The sequence below is a fragment of the Acanthochromis polyacanthus genome, chromosome 16, assembly GCF_021347895.1.
Source record: "Acanthochromis polyacanthus isolate Apoly-LR-REF ecotype Palm Island chromosome 16, KAUST_Apoly_ChrSc, whole genome shotgun sequence".
NCBI lineage: Eukaryota > Metazoa > Chordata > Actinopteri > Pomacentridae > Acanthochromis > Acanthochromis polyacanthus.
Window position 1 is genome coordinate 18,640,583 of NC_067128.1, and position 18,786 is coordinate 18,659,368.

General features: G+C 44.7%; 2 non-coding genes across 2 annotated transcripts; both read left to right on the forward strand.

Moving 5' to 3' along the window:
• The first annotated feature begins 154 nt into the window (after positions 1-154).
• On the forward strand, positions 155-317 carry LOC127530417 (U1 spliceosomal RNA). Its single transcript, XR_007937007.1, has one exon. It is a non-coding gene; the product is annotated as a U1 spliceosomal RNA (small nuclear RNA).
• Positions 318-5,976: 5,659 nt separating this feature from the next.
• LOC127530419 (U1 spliceosomal RNA) lies at positions 5,977-6,144 on the forward strand. The gene has a single exon (XR_007937009.1). It is a non-coding gene; the product is annotated as a U1 spliceosomal RNA (small nuclear RNA).
• The last annotated feature ends 12,642 nt before the right edge of the window (positions 6,145-18,786 follow it).

An 18,786-nucleotide genomic window follows, 5' to 3' on the forward strand; every position in this document is an offset into this window, starting at 1 on the left:
CAAGGCCATTTTGAGTGGCTGCACAAACAACCTCATGCATAATGCTTTGGGGCAGTTGTTGCCGGGGCTAGACCCTGGAATTCTGCGTTTCAGGCACCATGAGCCAGGGTACTGCATGTGGAGATGGGGCCCCTGGGTCCACCCCCACCAAGTCATACTTACCTGGCAGGGGAGATGCCATGATCAGCAAGGTGGCTCACCCAGGTCGAGGCCCAGCCATTGCACTCCGGCTAGCTGACGCCTGCGAATTCCCCAAACGTGGGAATCTCGACTGCATAATTTCTGGTAGTGGGGGACTGCGTTCGCGCTCTCCCCTGATTGCTCTGTGAAAATGAGATTGTGTGGGTCCAGTGGTTGCCTGACAGTGAAGTGTTGCTTGTTGCCAAGTGAGGATGTTTGGTGCTTGTTGTTGCTGCTGTTGCTTTCCGTGTTCTATCCACACACAAGCCCGTTTCCACAGAAAAACGGTTGCTGTGCGGCTTTCAGGGCTGCTTTCAAACACTGTGCCTTAGCCGTCAATCCAGTGCTAATGGGGAATTGGGTGTGGCCTGTTGAGGTGAACATAATGCAGTGTTGTGCTGTTTGCTCCGCGTCTGTTCTTTGTGAAAAGCGTTGTGGTTTTAATGCATACATTAAAATGCACAAGCAGGAATGTTCCTGGTGGAACAAACAATGTCTGCAAGGCCATTTTGAGTGGCTGCACAAACAACCTCATGCATAATGCTTTGGGGCAGTTGTTGCCGGGGCTAGACCCTGGAATTCTGCGTTTCAGGCACCATGAGCCAGGGTACTGCATGTGGAGATGGGGCCCCTGGGTCCACCCCCACCAAGTCATACTTACCTGGCAGGGGAGATGCCATGATCAGCAAGGTGGCTCACCCAGGTGCCTTCTACTCACCTGTTCTGCGACAGTTGTCCTGAGACCCATTCATTGACTATGTCTTCACTTGGAACAAGAAGAAATGCTGTCCGCTTTGAGCTACAGGAAGATTTGGAAATGGATTGTTTGCAGTTCAGCAGGCAAGTTCTGCAGCGCGTTCTCGGCTTCTCACCTACACAGCTGGATTACATCTTCGCTCTTCCAGGTAGAAAGGCTTTAGAAGTCATTTTTTCAACGTATGCCAACTTTGAGCAGTGCATTGAGAGATTCCACCAGAAGGCAAGTGACACTCCAGGGCTGAAAAAAATTACGCTGATTCCACTCTCAGAAAGGGACGCTAGATCAGTTACAGTGATCATGTACTCTGAAAAGATTTCGACAGAGGATATACAGACATGGCTATCTTTTCAATGTACCGTGGCGAGAGGAATGGAACTGAGGGACCAAGATGGCATCCGGACGGGGGCTCGTCGCTATTATGTGCGGCTTAGGCGTGACGGGGAAACAGGGAGGCTTCATCATCTCCCTTCCACCATACAGCTGGGATCAATTAGAGGCCATGTTTTTTACCAAGGTCAACCCAAGGACTGTAGAAAGTGTGGCTCCCTGGACCATCTCGCAGCGGATTGCAATGCTATTTTTTGTAAGAACTGTAATAGCAATAGTCATGCTACCAGAAACTGTGACCAGCGCATGAGGTGCAATCTCTGTGGAGACAACACTCACTCTTTCAGAGGTTGCCCTCAATCTTATGCTAACAGAGTGAGGCAACAACACCCTTACACAGCAGCAGAACCAACAGCCGAGGAGCAGCCCACCCAGGAGGAGGGGGTGGAAGTTGAAGAACCAGCTCCAGAGGCCCAGCAGGAGGGAAGCTCCAGTGATCAGCAAATCAATCAGCTGGAGATCCCAACTGCCGATGGCCGGCTGGCTGTGCAGGAGGAGCTGTTGGATTGGAGTGCTGATTCAGCTGACGCCTCAGAGGATCAGGGTGGAGTTCCTGAAACTCAAGATGAGATCCCAGCAACTCAGCGAGCTGCCCCAGCAAATTCCACTGCCATTTCTGCTAAGGATTGCAGAGACCTCCTGGATGCCATGATTGGTGACCTACCAATCCCAGAGGGCGGCCCCACTATCTCTGATTCGGGGAGGGCTTTGGAGGTGGCTGAAGATTTACTTCAGTCCTCGTCACCACTCTTCGACAATTCACCAGCACGCCAGACATCATCTCAGAAGCGCCAACAGGAGACATCCGGTGATGATTCCACTCTCTCACAGCAGATCCAAATTGAATGGCCCCTTTCTCTACCCACCTCTACCCCTTTTCTTGATGCTGAGTGCTTGAGTGCTTTTTCTACAGCCACTCAAATGAAGGAGGCAGAGGATAGCACTGGGTGGAAACAGCCAAAAAAGAAAAAGAAAAAAGACAAGAAGATCACTTTGGATAGCGGCAATAAAAGCCCTGGCACCTGAATACCCCACTCCTTATAATGCCAATTATGACCTTGCTGTCAATGGTTACCCTCAATACCAGAGGCCTCAATGACCCTGTTCAGTGCCAAACTGTTTTTGACCAACTGCACCGCGGCATTGGGGATATATTCCTGTTACAAGAGTGCAACATCCCGTATAAGGACAATTACGGCTTTTATGAAAAAAGATGGACACATGGTGAGTCTCTTTGGTCAGGGACTAATAAAAATAGATCTGCTGGTGTGGCAATTCTCTTGAGAGGCCAATCCTTTTGTATTCAAAGGGTTCAAAGGGTGATTGATGGTAGACTTCTTTGTGTGGACATTGATTTTAATGAGGCCAAATTCAGGATCATCAATGTCTATTGTCCCTCCGAACTCCAAGACCGTTTAGAGACCCTACAGGTTCTACAGCCTCTGATTTTCTGTGGACGGGAGGTCATTATTGGGGGAGATTTTAATTGTATAATTGACCAAAAGGAACGCTTGTCGACGTCTGTTACCAATGTTAGACTGGATACTAGTTCTCATGTACTGGGTAATTTAATCAAAGATTACAACTTGACTGATGCATTTTCGTGTAAAAACAGCCTGACTCCAGTTTTTACTTGGACAAATGGCAGAGTCTTCTCCCGTATTGATTTCCTTTTTACTTCTTCTGGAGTGACTCCACTAAATTGCTTGGTAACACCGGTCCCATTTTCAGACCATTCAAAACTCATTTGTTCTATCAACATTCCGGGGACAATTCGACCCTGTCCAGGTCCGTGGAAACTGAATACCAGCTTGTTAGAAAGTGAGGATGCAGTGTCAAAATTTAAAACCAAATTAGGACAGTGGAAGTCTTTGCGCTTCATGTATGAGTCTGCAGGGGACTGGTGGGAGGATATAAAAAGGAAATCAAAGTTTTTCTTTATGTTGGAGGGTAAGAGGGCTGCTGCTAAGAGGCGTTTGTCCCAAGCTAGACTTCAGGGAAGGCTTCAACGCTTCTACCTCCTAGCCCTCTCTGGTTTTGATGTGGAGGAAGATATTGCAAAATTAAAAAAGGAGATGATGAAATTAGCCAGCGAAAACAGCAAGGGTCTTCTTACTCAAAGCCGGGTCCAACATTTGGAGGAGAATGAAAAATGCACCCGCTATTTTTTTAAAAAACTGGCAAAGTCAAAACATTGTATGCAATCAGTGCTAGACCAAGAAGGGACGGAGGTCCGTGACACTCAACAGATCCCTGGCGTTGTTAGATCCTTTTTTTCCAACCTTTACCAAGAAAAACAGATTTCAGAAGACAAAGTTCATTTTTTTCTTTCTCAACTAACCAATAAACTTGATAATACAACCAGAGACTTGTTAGAGGAGGATTTGACAACAGCTGAGCTAACTAAAGCCATGCAGAGTATGGAGAATAACAAGACTCCAGGTGTAGATGGCCTACCTAAGGAATTCTATGCTACGTTCTGGAATCAGTTGAAAGACCCCCTTTTGGAGGTGTTTAAAGAGAGCTTTCTTTTAGGCACATTGCCCCCATCTCTGCGAAAAGGTTCCATTTCTCTTCTGTTTAAGAAAGGACCAAAAGAGGACCTGAGGAATTGGAGGCCTTTGACGATGCTGGGGGTGGATGCCAAGATACTGTCAAAGGCTTTATTCTTTCGAATCCAGCCCATTGTAAACACCATAATACATTTTGATCAGACATGCGGTGTCCCGGGAAGGTCTATGTCTGACAGTTTAGCCCTGGTTAGAGACTCATATCTTTACTGTCAAGAGCGTAGCATCCCTCTATGTATTCTGGGTTTGGATTTGGAAAAAGCCTTTGACAGTATCAACCATCATTATCTCAAAGCTGTCCTTGTCCACATGAATTTTGGCCAGGTTTTTAGACAGTGGGTGGATTTGCTGTACACGGATTGTAACAGTGTGGTGATGGTGAATGGAGCATGCACACAGCCTTTTGACATACAATCTGGCGTTAGACAGGGATGCGCACTTTCCCCCATCCTGTTCGTTTTAGCCATAGAGCCATTAGCCTGTGCTTTAAGGAACAACAGGAACATTAAAGGAATACCAGTGCCAGGTAGTACGGGAATGCAGGCAAAATTATCCCTTTACATGGATGACCTAACCCTGCTGTTGTCAGACAACAGGTCTGTCAGAGAAACTTTGGCCTTATGTGACGTCTTCACTCTGGCCTCAGGGACAAAGGTCAACAAGAATAAAAGTGAGACCCTCCACCTCAATTGGCAGGAACCCATGGAAGATCTGGGCTTGTTAGAGAAGAAGAACACCATTAAGGTGTTAGGAGTACAGATAGGTAAAAGCATGGAGACCTGTAACTGGGATTCCAAGCTGCCAAAATTAACAGGCAAATTGATGCAGTGGCAGGACAGGGAGCTCTCCTTTATAGGGAAAATATTGGTTGTAAAAGCAGAAGTTCTGGCTGCTGTAACACAGCTTGCTGCCGTTTTCCCCATCCCATACAAGGACATGGTGTCGCTTAGAAGAAACATCTTCCACTTCATTTGGGGAAGCCAACATGAGAAATTGAAACGAGATATCATGTATAGGCCTATGGGAAAAGGAGGTAAAGCAGTCCCCAACATAGAAGTAAAGTTAAAAGCCATGTTTTTAAGCCCGATTTTGAAAGCCTGTTTAAGCACTGAAAAGGGCCCTATTTGGAATTATTTTGCAAATTTCTGGGTAGGACGCAAAGTACTTAAGGCCTGGGGTAAAAGACCATCCCTAAGCATTCCATACGCAGACAGCTGCCCATCAATCTACAACACAGTGATCCAAAGCTTAAGAAATGGCTTTCCAGTAATCCCACCAGAAAAAATTTCAAGAGCAAATATTGAGAAAGTATTGTCCCCTCACCTATCAAGATTGGCTCCTGTGGGTGCACTGACAGAGGAAAGATGCAAAAGAGTCTGGGCCAATGTTAACAACAGCATCTTGACCAACACACACAAGGACTTAGCATGGCAAATTGCCCACCAGTGCCTACCTACAAGAGCCTTTCTTGAGCGGAGACACTGCGCTCGTAGTCCCAAGTGTCCAAGACCAACTTGTGGAGATGACGAGTCTGTCCACCACCTCTTTTGGTCTTGCCCTTTTTCAAAGGATGTCTGGTTGCTTGTACTCCCTTGGCTGTGGGACCTCTACAGGGCCCCACTGACCTATGATGACATTGCATATGGTTTTGTAAATGACATGCCGCCAGAAAATGTGGACAGATGGTGGGTAGTGATAAACTGTGTAAAGGAGAGCCTATGGAAAGCCAGGAATGTATGGGTGTTTAAAAAGTATGTTGTCCCAAAAGAGACTGTTATCCTAAGTATGTTGAACATTTTCAGAGATTATATCCTGAAAGACAAATCATGTAAAGGGGGAAACCAAAAATTACAAGTGTGGAAAGTACCTCTTCATTTTCAGTGTAAACTTATTTGAATGATTATGCACAAAGACTTGGGTCGATATGGAAGGATCCACCTGATATGTAACACAGCCTAGATTTGAAATGTATGGGGAAAATGAATTGCCTGCTCTGTGTAATATTCATGAAGTATACCTTTTAATTTTACTGTAATTGTATTTATTGTAAAACATTATTTTTTAAGATGTTGACTTTGTATATTTGAAATGGACTCAATAAACGCCTTAAAAAAGAAAGAAAAGGCTCACCCAGGTCGAGGCCCAGCCATTGCACTCCGGCTGGCTGACGCCTGCGAATTCCCCAAACGTGGGAATCTCGACTGCATAATTTCTGGTAGTGGGGGACTGCGTTCGCGCTCTCCCCTGATTGCTCTGTGAAAATGAGATTGTGTGGGTCCAGTGGTTGCCTGACAGTGAAGTGTTGCTTGTTGCCAAGTGAGGATGTTTGGTGCTTGTTGTTGCTGCTGTTGCTTTCCGTGTTCTATCCACACACAAGCCCGTTTCCACAGAAAAACGGTTGCTGTGCGGCTTTCAGGGCTGCTTTCAAACCCTGTGCCAGCACCATGCAGAAAGACGTTTTCCTGTTACCTCGACCAAGAATATGCTAACATTGAGTCAGAGCTCAAAAAGACTTTTGGTGAGTTAGAACATGTCTCCACAACAGCAGACATTTGGACTGTGCACCCTAAAAGGTTTCTTGGCGTAACTGCACATTGGATAAATCCACACAACATGAAACGTGAGAAAGCAGCATTGGCATGCAGGAGATTTAATGGCCGACATACATATGACAGTGTTGCAAGTGAGCTGGATAACATAAACTCATCCCATGGCCTTTCCTTCATAATCACAGCAACTGTAACAGACAATGGTTCCAATTTTGTCAAGGCCTTTCAAGTGTACCAGCCACCACCTGAGTGGACGACTCTGAAGATTGGGAGGATGAGGTGACTTTTGTTTCCATTGGGGATGTGCTGCAGAACGGTGCTAATGATGCTGATGATGTGATTTCTTTACCTCCACATCAGAGATGTGCGTCACACACATTGAACCTCATCTCTTGCACTGATGAGGATAAGTAACCTGGCAATAGCCAGATTAATAATTGTGTAGTACTTGATAGTACTCCACAATATCAATCTGGGACCGCTCCATGTAAATCCGTTCGGAGGAAAGAGGCACGGATTGGACAATGTAACAGTATGTCCCGCCTCTGACAGGTTTGTTTTTAGCCAATCGCGGGATCTTCACAACGAGCGGAGCCAATTGGTAGATTAAACTCTTATCAAAACCCGTAGGTAAAAAAGCGCAAACATCCTTACCATCCAGAAATGCGCAAAGCGCCTCTCGTTGTTCTTCCTTCAAAGATGCGATAGGAGATTCATCTAAAACTGACTTATTAGCAGCATCTACACGATCGTTGTCCTCCGTTGCCATGTTTGTTTTGATCTACTGGTGGTTGGTGTCGTCTTCACACCCGGATATCCCGCCCCACACACGAATACTGCTGCGTGATTGGCCCGTGCCAACTTGGCTCTGTATGAACAGTGAATGCGGGAGCGGTGCAAGATGGTTTCTTGAGAGATTTGTGAACTCACAAATATCGCGAGAAATCAACTTGCTGGCAAGGTTAGTGGATAAGTGGCTGCTGTCAAAACCTGAAATGAAAGCCATTTACAGAAGTGCCACCACGAAATGTGCAGGGCTGTGGAACAAGGCCAGTCATTCCACAGTGGCCGCTGAGATTGTGGACGACATTATTGCAAAGAAGCTACAAGTACCTTACACAACCAGGTGGAACTCGTTCTATGAAGCTCTGGAGCGAATTTCTAAGGGGCCGTTTATACGAGGACCATCCTAACAGAAAACGCAAAAGTGGCGTCTTGTCATTTCACGTTTAGACGAGCGGTTTTGAAGGAAATCTGCGTATATACGGTGACTCTATAGTGTGTGGAATTCGATTGGATATGCATGCCAGGCAGCTGGGTGGCGCTGTGATAAAACTCTGCCATGTCTACGCGCATGCTTACTATCTCCCTTTTCGGATCTCCGCCGCGGTAAATGTTCATGAATGGAATCTGTACAGATTCTGTACGTTTGTTGGTACGACTCCTGTAGTGTACATCGAGCTGCCAGAGTTGCTTGAAGGTACAAAGGATGGAAATAATCACACATCTTTGTTTACGTCCTTGTACCGGCCGGCAAACCAAAGCACGTATGTGACGTAATCGCGTACGCGACGTGGTCAGATCTCGGCAAAGTTTTGCGTTTTGCTGTTTAGACGGAAACGTAACGGCGGAGCGTTTTCTACTTTTCCACTCTGGAGGCCGGTTTCAAATTTTTGCGTTTTCAAGCCCCCAAAACGCCATCCTCGTATAAACGGTAGGGTGTTTTGTTGAAATATTTTGCCGTTTTCACCTGCAAGCGTCCTCGTGTAAACGGCCCCTTAGATACCTTTGGTGGAGCTGAACACCCTCTCATCCAAACTACAGTTGAAATGCTTCAATGAAAGGGAGCATCAGTGTATCAGAGAATACTGTGCTGTCATGCAACCACTGACAGTGACACTGAACATACTTCAGGGAGAAGACCATTGTTTTTACGGCACACTCCTACCCACACTGGAATCATTGATGACCAAGACTCTAGAAATGAAAAATGGTCTGCATATCCTTGTTGGGCTACCAGATGCAGTTATCCAGGTAAGAGATGTTATTTTCTTTGTGTTATTTTTAGTTAAATTAATAACTCAGTTGCATTTTTATTGATATTGTGCTGTTAGTCTTATGGGTGTATGTAGGCTATGTGCGAATCATCTGTAGCATACAAGTGTATGCTTTTACCGTTTGAGATACTTTTATTCCAATAAATAAAATAAATACAACATCTATACTAGGCCTACACATTATTCACAAATTAAAATACATTCTATATAAAACTACAGCATGCTGTTAATGTTTAATGCATTTTTCTAAACAATGCCTGCTGTCTCATGCAATAATGTATTTTTATGCTTTCGTTATGTGTCATTACAGGCAGTCAAAACAAGGTTTGCACATGTCCTTGGAAGTGAAGATGCTGTCCTGGCTGTTGTGACACTACCAAAATTCAAGCTTCACTGGTTGCATGACCAGCAGCGGAAGGACCTGGCAAAGGCAAGTCTGCTGGCAGAGTGCCGAAAACTTCTCCCCGAGCAAGAGCAGCAATCACCAGGTACCAGCACCACTGACACAACACAGCGGCCGGGTTCTAGCAAAGAGGATGAGTTCTTTTCCTTTGCAGAGGATGAGGAGGACACTTATGCCACTGCTGAAGCTGAAGTAGCCGAGTACCTCAAATCAGGAGCAACAGGGATAGACACTCTGAATCAATTTCCAATGATAAAGAACCTCTCTCTTAAACTTAATGCAGCCACTCCCTCCAGTGCCCCAGTAGAAAGGCTCTTTAGCCTGGGAAACCTGATTCTCTCTCCAAAGAGGAACAGGCTGTCAGACCACAAGTTTGAGAAACCTCTCCTCTTGAGGTACAATCATTGGTTTGAGGGCTACTGGGCTAGCAAATTTGATGAGCACTGATATGATGATGGCAGGTGTTTCTCCCAAGAGTGCTCCACAAGGTCAAGCAGGTTAAAAGTTCAAGTGGAATTACCAAGTATGTAACTGAGACTACTAAAGCACTTTATTGACCATTATTGATTTCATCAGTTGTTTTATTTATCTAAACAGCCAGACTGGAGGAAATATTATTTTTGTTAAACAGTAACTATGTTTGTGAGGCTGAAAATACTTTTTTGTATCATTTATGTAGTTTCTCTTTGTGAGGCTGAAAATACTTTTAAGTTTGCCCATCATTACTGAAGATGAGGTCTCCATTTGGTGGAGTTTAGCTGTTTTGGGTTAAGGTTACAAAGAATGTATAAACCTCACTGTGGTTATGTTGAAAAAAATCTATTGAATCAGTTTTGCACTATTATTGATTCCTCCAGCTGCTAAATAGTCTCAGGTACAGTTTTTTGCAATTTTTGCACTGCCAAAAGTATGCTTTCTATCCGTATCAATGGCTACAATAAATATGCCTATCAAAAGTTTCAACATATTGTATGTTGTGTTTTGTTGATCCACTGCTTCATTGTAGTGATACTGGGTACAATGATCAAATTTTGCAGTTGTTTTATCGAGCACTATGCCACATCAACCCCAAAATAATGTGTGTGCGTTTGTAAAGGGTTGGGAACAATAGAAATAAATTAAAACAATAGGTTAAATAAATGAGAGGAAAACAGACATTATAATTTATAATTCATTTTCATTCATTTCATTATTCACTTGCACTCCGACTACTACACTACTACACTGCCATTGCACATTCAGGTCGCTAGGTGGCGCATTGTGCTTGTAGCAGGATATGACTTACATGTAAGAAAGCCAGAGGACTGGCAGCCTCCCTGGCTATCCAGTTAGGGAGGCAACACATTAATAAGAGAATTTGGAGTGAAAAAAACATAGTTACTTTCCCTAGTAACTAGTTACATTGAAAATAATGAGTAACTTAAAGTAACTGAGGTACTTTTTAAGAAGTAACTAGTAACTGTAACCAAGTTACTAATTTAAAGTAACTTGCCCAACACTGATGATCATGCACTAAAATCTTAGGTTGGTATTGAATGATTCACCTGATATGTAACACAGCCTAGTTTTGAAATAGATGGGGGGGGGAAATGAATAGACTTTCCTGAGTAATGCTTGTGCTGTATAGTTTTTAACTTCATTGTTATTGTATTTATTGTAAATGTTTCTCAAAGTTGTTTTTTATGATGCTGTTTTTGTATTTTTGAAATGGACTCAATACACGCCTTAAAAAAAGAAAAAAAGAAAGTCTCACCCAGGTGTCTTCTGTCCACCTGCCCTGGGATGGCTTTTTGTAGCTGTCCCTTGGCCCAAACACAAAGCAGACGAATTTCGACGGGAGCACACGTCCCTTTTATTTATTTCGGCACGTGAAACTAAAACAAGCAAAAGATACATTACATTATTGTACTTATTTAAAAACATATACAGTTTAACACAACCAAACAAACAAACACACATACCTCACTCTGCCGACCAAGGGTGCTAAACTAAGCTTAGTGGCAGCATTTACATCCACCAAGGTGTAACCATGCTGACAACAAAGAAAGAAACCCGATCAACACCGTACCAACTTATAAATGAAAGAATAAAACAAACAAACAAAAAAAACGCGGAGCTCAACATACCGTGCTGATCCACGAATCAAAGCCTTCAAATGACAACACAACGGTGTGTCACTTAAATCAATCCCCAATCAACACGGCTTCGGATGGAACCAAACAAAAATACCCGGCACAGGGAACAACAACAACAATCTAAAGGGGGCCAGTTGCATTGTTATTGTATTTATTGTAAATGTTTCTGAAAGTTGTTTTTTAAGATGCTGCTTTTGTATTTTTGAAATGGACTTAATAAACACCTTAAAAAAAGAAAAAGGAAAGGCTCACCCAGGTGCCTTCTGTCCACCTGCCCTGGGACAGTTGTCCTGAGACCCATTTGTTGACTATGGCTTTACTTGGAACAAGAAGAAATGCTGTCCGCTTCGAGTTACAAGAAGATTTGGAAATGGACCATCTGCAGTTCAGCAGGCAAGTCCTGCAGCGTGTCCTCGGCTTCTCACCTACGCAGCTAGATTACATCTTCGCCTTTCCAGGTAGAAAGGCTTTTAAAGTCATTTTTTCAACATATGCCAACTTTGAGCAGTGCATTGAAAGATTCCACCAGAAGGCAACCGACACTCCAGGGCTGAAAAAAATACTCTGATTCCACTCTCAGAAAGGGATGCTAGATCACTTACAGTGATCATGTACTCTGAAAAGATTTCAACAGAGGATATACAGACATGGCTATCCTATCAATGTACTGTTGTGAGAGAAATGGAATTGAGAGACCAAGATGGCATTCGGACGGGGGCTCATCGCTATTATGTGCTGCTTAGACGTGACGGGGAAACAGGGAGACTCCATCACCTCCTGTCCACCATACAGCTGGGATCAATTAGAGGCCATGTTTTCTACCAAGGTCAACCCAAGGACTGTAGAAAGTGTGGCTCCCTGGACCATCTAGCAGCAGATCGCAATGTTATTTTTTGCAAGAATTGTAACATCAATAGCCATTCCACCAGAATGACCAGCGCATAAGGTGCAATCTCTGTGGAGACAACACTCACTCTTTCAGAGGCTGCCCTCAATCTTATGCTAACAGAGTGAGGCAACAACACCCCTGCACAGCAGCAGAACCAATAGCCGAGGAGCAGTCCGCCCAGGAGGAGGGTGGAAAAATTGAAGAACCAGCTCCAGAGGCCCAGCAGGGTAGAAGCTCCAGTGATCAGCAAGTAAACCAGCTGGAGGTTCCAACTGCCGACAGCTGGATGGCTGGGCAGGAGGAGCTGTTGGATTGGAGTGCCGATTCAGCTGATGCTTCAGAGGATCAAGGTGGAGTCCCTAACACTCAAGATGAGATCCCAGCAGCTCAGCGAGCTGCCCCAGCAAATTCCACTGCCATTTTTGCTCAGGACTGCAGAGACCTCCTGGATGCCATGATTGGTGACCTCCTACCAACCCCAGAGGGCGGCCCCACTATCTCTGATTCGGGGAGGGCTTTGGAAGTGGCTGAAGACTTACTTCAGTCCTCGCCACCACTCTTGGACAACTCACCAGCACGCCAGATATCATCTCAGAAGCGCCAACAGGAGACATCCAGTGATGATTCCACTCTCTCACAGCAGACCCAAATTGAATGGCCCCTTTCTCTACCCACCTCTACCCCTTTTCTTGATGCTGAGTGCTTGAGTGCTTTTTCTACAGCCACTCAAATGAAGGAGGCAGAGGACAGCACTGGGTGGAAACAGCCAAAAAAGAAAAAGAAAAAAGATAAGGAGATCACTTTAGACAGTGGGAATGAAAGCCCTGGCCCCTGAATACCCCACTCCTTACAATGCCAATTATGGCCTTTCTGTCAATGGTTACCCTCAATACCAGAGGCCTCAATGACCTTGTTCGGTGCCAAACCGTTCTTGACCAACTGCACGGTGGTATTGGGAATATATTCCTGCTACAATAGTGCAATATCCCGTATAAGGACAATTACGGCCTTTATGAAAAAAGATGGACACACGGTGAGTCCCTTTGGTCAGGGACTAATAAAAATAGATCTGCTGGTGTGGCAATTCTCTTGAGAGGCCAGTCCTTTTGTATTCAAATGGTTCAAAGGGTGATTGATGGTAGATTTCTCTGTGTGGACATTGATTTTAATGGGGCCAAATTCAGGATCATCAATGTCTATTGTCCCTCCGAACTCCAAGACCGTTTAGAGACTTTACAGGTTCTACAACCTCTGATTTTCTGTGGATGGGAGGTCATAATTGGGGGAGATTTTAATTGTATAATTGACCAAAAGGATCGCTTGTCAACTTCTGTTACCAATGTTAGGCTGGATACTAGCTCTCATGTACTGGGTAATTTAATCAAAGACTACAACTTGACTGACACATTTATGTGTAAAAACAGCCTGACTCCAGGCTTTACATGGACAAATGGCAGAGCTTTCTCCCACATTGATTTCCTCTTTACTTCTTCAGGAGTGATTCCACTAAATTGCTTGGTAACACCGGTCCCTTTTTCAGACCATTCAAAACTAATTTGTTCTGTCAACATTCCTGGAACAATTCGACCCCATCCAGGTCCACGGAAACTGAATACCAGCCTTTTAGAAAATGACGATGTAGTGTCAAAATTTAAAACCAAATTAGGACAGTGGAAGTCTTTGCACTTCATGTATGAATCTGCAGGGGACTGGTGGGAAGATATAAAAAGGAGATCAGAGTCTTTTTTTTATGTTGGTATTATGGTGGGAGGTTGGAGAACCCAGGTGCAGACACAACAGACAGGCAAACTGGTGTGATCGAGAAAGGGGGTTTTATTTAATGAGAATCTACACTACAATGTCACTGAGAACAGGACTAAGGAGGCAGAGCAACAACCAAACAGCTGAAAAACAACAGAGCTAAGGAGAGGTACTCACACAGGGGAAACTAATAATCATGGGAGCAAACAGGCTGAGGCCAATCCAAAACAACAGAGTCCAAGAGGGGGAATCCACAAACAGGGGAAGCAGAAGGGTCCATAAACTGATCTGGTCTGTGGGGGATGGAGTCTGGGACAACATGCAAGTCTGGCAATGATCCACCGGAGGCTGACAGAAGAACAGAGCTTATATAGCTGAGGAGGGGAACAGGTGAGTGGTGTTGAGCTGATTGACTGCAGCTGACGCCCACAGCAGCAATCAGCCAGTAGAGTGCAGGCAGAGCCAGAGGGCGAGCGACTGGGAGAGAGAGACAGGAGGGAAAGATGACAGACAGAGGGAGCCAGAGGTACAAGACGAGTAGGGAGGTGACATGGATGAGAGATAATTGGGAAAAGGAAAAAGGAGGAAGAAGGGCAGGAACTAGAGCAGGACCATAACAGTTGGAGGGTAAGAGGGCTGCTGCCAAGAGGCATTGGTCCCAAGCTAGACTTCAGGGAAGGCTTCAACACTTCTACCTCCAAGCCCTCTCTGGTTTTGATGTGGAGGAAGATATTGTTAAATTAAAAAAGGAGATGATGAAATTAGGCAAGGAAAAAGCAAGGGTCTTCTTACTCAAAGCTGGGTCCAATACTTGGAGGAGAATGAAAAATGTACCCGCCATTTTTATATAAAACTGGCAAAGTCAAAACACTCTGTATGCAGTCAGTGCTAGACCAAGAAGGGAGGGAGGTCTGTGATACTCAACAGATGTGCTTTAAGGAACAGCAGGAACATTAAAGGAATACCAGTGCCAGGAAGTACGGAGATACAGGCAAAATTGTCCCTTTACATGGATGACCTAACCCTGCTGTTGTCAGACAAAAGGTCTGTCAGAAAAACTTTGGCCTTATGTGACGATTTCACTCTGGCCTCAGGGACAAAGGTCAACAAGAATAAAAGTGAGACCCTCCATCTCAATTGGCAGGAACCCATGGAAGATCTGGGCTTGTTAGAAAGGAAGAACACCATTAAGGTGTTAGGAGTCAAGATAGGTAAAAGCATGGAGACCTGTAACTGGAATTCCAGGCTGCCAAAATTAACAGGCAAACTGATGCAGTAGCAGGATAGGGAGCTCTCCTTTACAGGGGAAATTCTGGTTGTAAAAGCAGAATGTTCTGGCTTCTATAACACAGCTTGCTGCCATCTTCCCCATCCCACACAAGGACATGGTGTCCCTTAGAAAAAACATTTTTCATTTCATTTGGGGAAGCCAACATGAGAAATTGAAACGAGACGTCATGTATAGGCCTGTGGAAAAAGGAGGTAAAGCAGTCCCAGACATAGAAGTAAAGTTAAAAGCCATGTTTTTAAGTACAGTCTTGAAAGCCTGTCTGAGCATTGAAAAGAGCCCTATTTGGAATTATTTTTGCAAACTTCTGGGTAGGGTGCAAAGTACTAAATGCCTGGGGTAAAAGACCATCCCTAAGTGTTCCATACGCAGACAGCTGCCCATCGATCTACAACACAGTAATCCAAAGCTTAAGAAATGAGCTTCCAGGTATCCCACCACAAAAAATTTCGAGAGCAAATATTGAGAAAGTATTGTCCCCTCACTTATCAAGATTGGCTCCTGTGGGTGCACTGACAGAGGAAAGATGCAAAAGAGTCTAGGTCAATGTTAACAACACCAACTTCACCAACACACACAAGGGCTTAGCATGGCAAATTGCCCACCAGTGCTTACCTACAAGAGCCTTTCTTGAGCAGAGACACTGCGCTCACAGCCCCAAGTGCCCAAGACCAACTTGTGGAGATGATGATTCTGTCCACCACCTCTTTTGGTCTTGTCCTTTTTCGAAAGATGTATGGTTGCTTGTACTCCCTTGGCTGCGGGACCTCTACAGGGCCCCGCTGACCTATGATGAAATTGCATATGGGTTTGTAAAAGACATACCGCCAGCAAATGTGAACAGATGGTGGGTAGTGATAAACTGTGTAAAGGAGTGTATGGAAAGCCAGCAATGTATGGGTGTTTAAAAAGTATGCTTTCCCAAAAGAGACTGTTATCCTAAGTATGTTGAGCATTTTCAGAGACTATATCCTGAAGGACAAATCATGTAAAGGGGGAAACCAAAAATTACAAGTGTGGAAAGTACCTCTTGATTTTCAGTGTAAACTTATCTGAATGATCATGCACTAAAAACATAGGTTGGTATTGAATGATTCACCTGATATGTAACAAAGCCTAGTTTTGAAATGTAAGGGGAAAATGAATTGACTTCCCTGTGTAATACTTATGATGTATAGTTTTTAACTTCATTGTTATTGTATTGTAATGGCCCCCAATGTTCAGTGTTTTGTGTTCAATGTTTCTGTGTTCGATGCAAATACCTGTTCGATGTGTTATAGTGCTCATAACATGGCTGAGGTGAAGAGGTAGGGGGCAGGCTGAGAGCGAGTGATGTGAGAGGCCGTGTTTGAGTGTGCGTGCGTGCGCGTGTGTGTGTGGCTATGCTGGGGGCCAGAGAGTGGAGCACGAGTTTGCCTGGGGACTGATTTCCTGCTGTTTTGTGGTGTGGTTATGGCCGACAGTAACCTGTTCTGTCCTGGCTTTAATAAAAGTATCCTTCACAAGGAGAAGTCATCCGCTGTTTCCTTGTCACGTCTGTCAGGAACGCTATAGTATTTCTTGTAAATGTTGCTGAAAGTTGTTTTTTAAGAGGCTGCTTTTGTATATTTGAAATGGACTTAATAAACGCCTTAAAAATGAAAGAAAGAACAGGCTCACAGAGAGGATATACAGACATGGCTATCTTATCAATGTACCGTTGTGAGAGGAATGGAACTGAGAGACCAAGATGGCATTCGGACTCGGGCTCGTTGCTATTATGTGCGGCTTAGATGTGACGGGGAAACAGGGAGACTCCATCACCTCCCCTCCACCATACAGCTGGGATCAATTAGAGGCCAGGTTTTCGACCAAGGTCAACCCAAGGACTGTAGAAAGTGTGGCTCCCTGGACCTTCTAGCAACTTATTGCAATGTTATTTTTTGCAAGAATTGTAACATCAATAGCCATTCCACCAGAAACTGTGACCAGCGCATGAGGTGCAATCTCTGTGGAGACAACACTCACTCTTTCAGAGGCTGCCCTCAATCCTATGCTAACAGAGTGAGGCAACAACACCCCTGCACAGCAGCAGAACCAATAGCCGAGGAGCAGCCTGCCCAAGAGGAGGGTGGAAAAGTTGAAGAACCAGCTCCAGAGGCACAGGAGGGTGGAACCTCGAGTGATCAGCAAGTAAACCAGCTGGAGGTTCCAACTGCCGAGGCCGGCTGGCTAGGAAGGAGGAGCTGCTGGATTGGAGTGCCGATTCAGCTGATGCCTCAGAGGATCAAGGTGGAGTCCCTAACCCTCAAGATGAGAACCCAGCAGCTCAGCGAGTTGCCCCAGCAAATTCCACTGCCATTTCTGCTAAGGATTGCAGAGACCTCCTGGATGCCATGATTGGTGACCTCCTACCAACCCCAGAGGGTGGCCCCACTATCTCTGATTCGGGGAGGGCTTTGGAGGTGGCTGAAGACTCACTTCAGTCCACTCTTGGACAACTCACCAGCACACCAGATATCATCTCAGAAGCGCCAACAGGAGACATCCGGTGATGATTCCACTCTCTCACAGCAGACCCAAATTGAATGGCCCCTTTCTCGACCCACCTCTACCCCTTTTCTTGATGCTGAGTGCTTGAGTGCTTTTTCTACAGCCACTCAAATGAAGGAGGCAGAGGACAGCACTGGGTGGAAACAGCCAAAAAAGAAAAAGAAAAAAGATAAGAGGATCACTTTGGAAAGTGGGAATAAAAGCCATGGCCCCTGAATACCCCACTCCTTACAACGCCAATTATGGCCTTTCTGTCAATGGTTACCCTCAATACCAGAGGCCTCAATGACCTTGTTCAGTGCCAAACTGTTCTTGACCAACTGCACAGTGGTATTGGGGATATATTCCTGCTACAATAGTGCAATATCCCGTATAAGGACAATTACGGCCTTTATGAAAAAGATGGACACACGGTGAGTCCCGTTGGTCAGGGACTAATAAAAATAGATCTGCTGGTGTGGCAATTCTCTTGAGAGGCCAATCCTTTTGTATTCAAATGGTTCAAAGGGTGATTGATGGTAGATTTCTCTGTGTGGACATTGATTTTAATGGGGCCAAATTCAGGATATCAATGTCTATTGTCCCTCCGAACTTCAAGACCATTTAGAGACTTTACAGGTTCTACAACCTCTGATTTTCTGTGGATGGGAGGTCATAATTGGGGGAGATTTTAATTGTATAATTGACCAAAAGGATCGCTTGTCAACTTCTGTTACCAATGTTAGGCTGGATACTAGCTCTCATGTACTGGGTAATTTAATCAAAGACTACAACTTGACTGACACATTTATGTGTAAAAACAGCCTGACTCCAGGCTTTACCTGGACAAATGGCAGAGCTTTCTCCCATATTGATTTCCTCTTTATTTCTTCAGGAGTGATTCCACTAAATTGCTTGGTAACACCAGTCCCTTTTTCAGACCATTCAAAACTCATTTGTTCTATAAACATTCCTGGGACAATTTGACCCCATCCAGGTCCCTGGAAACTGAATACAGCCTTTTAGAAAATGACGATGTAGTGTCAAAATTTAAAACAGAATTAGGACAGTGGAAGTCTTTGTGCTTCATGTACGAGTCTGCAGGGGACTGGTGGGAAGATATAAAAAGGAGATCAGAGTCTTTTTTTATGAACTTCTGGTTATGGTGCCGTGCTGAACACATGTATGTCGGAGCTCTCGTAGAAATCTTTAGAATAAATTAGCCTAACAGCTTACATAGGATCAGTGTAAAGTCACATTTTGTGTTGAAACGACTCTGCCAGCCCAAATGCCTCC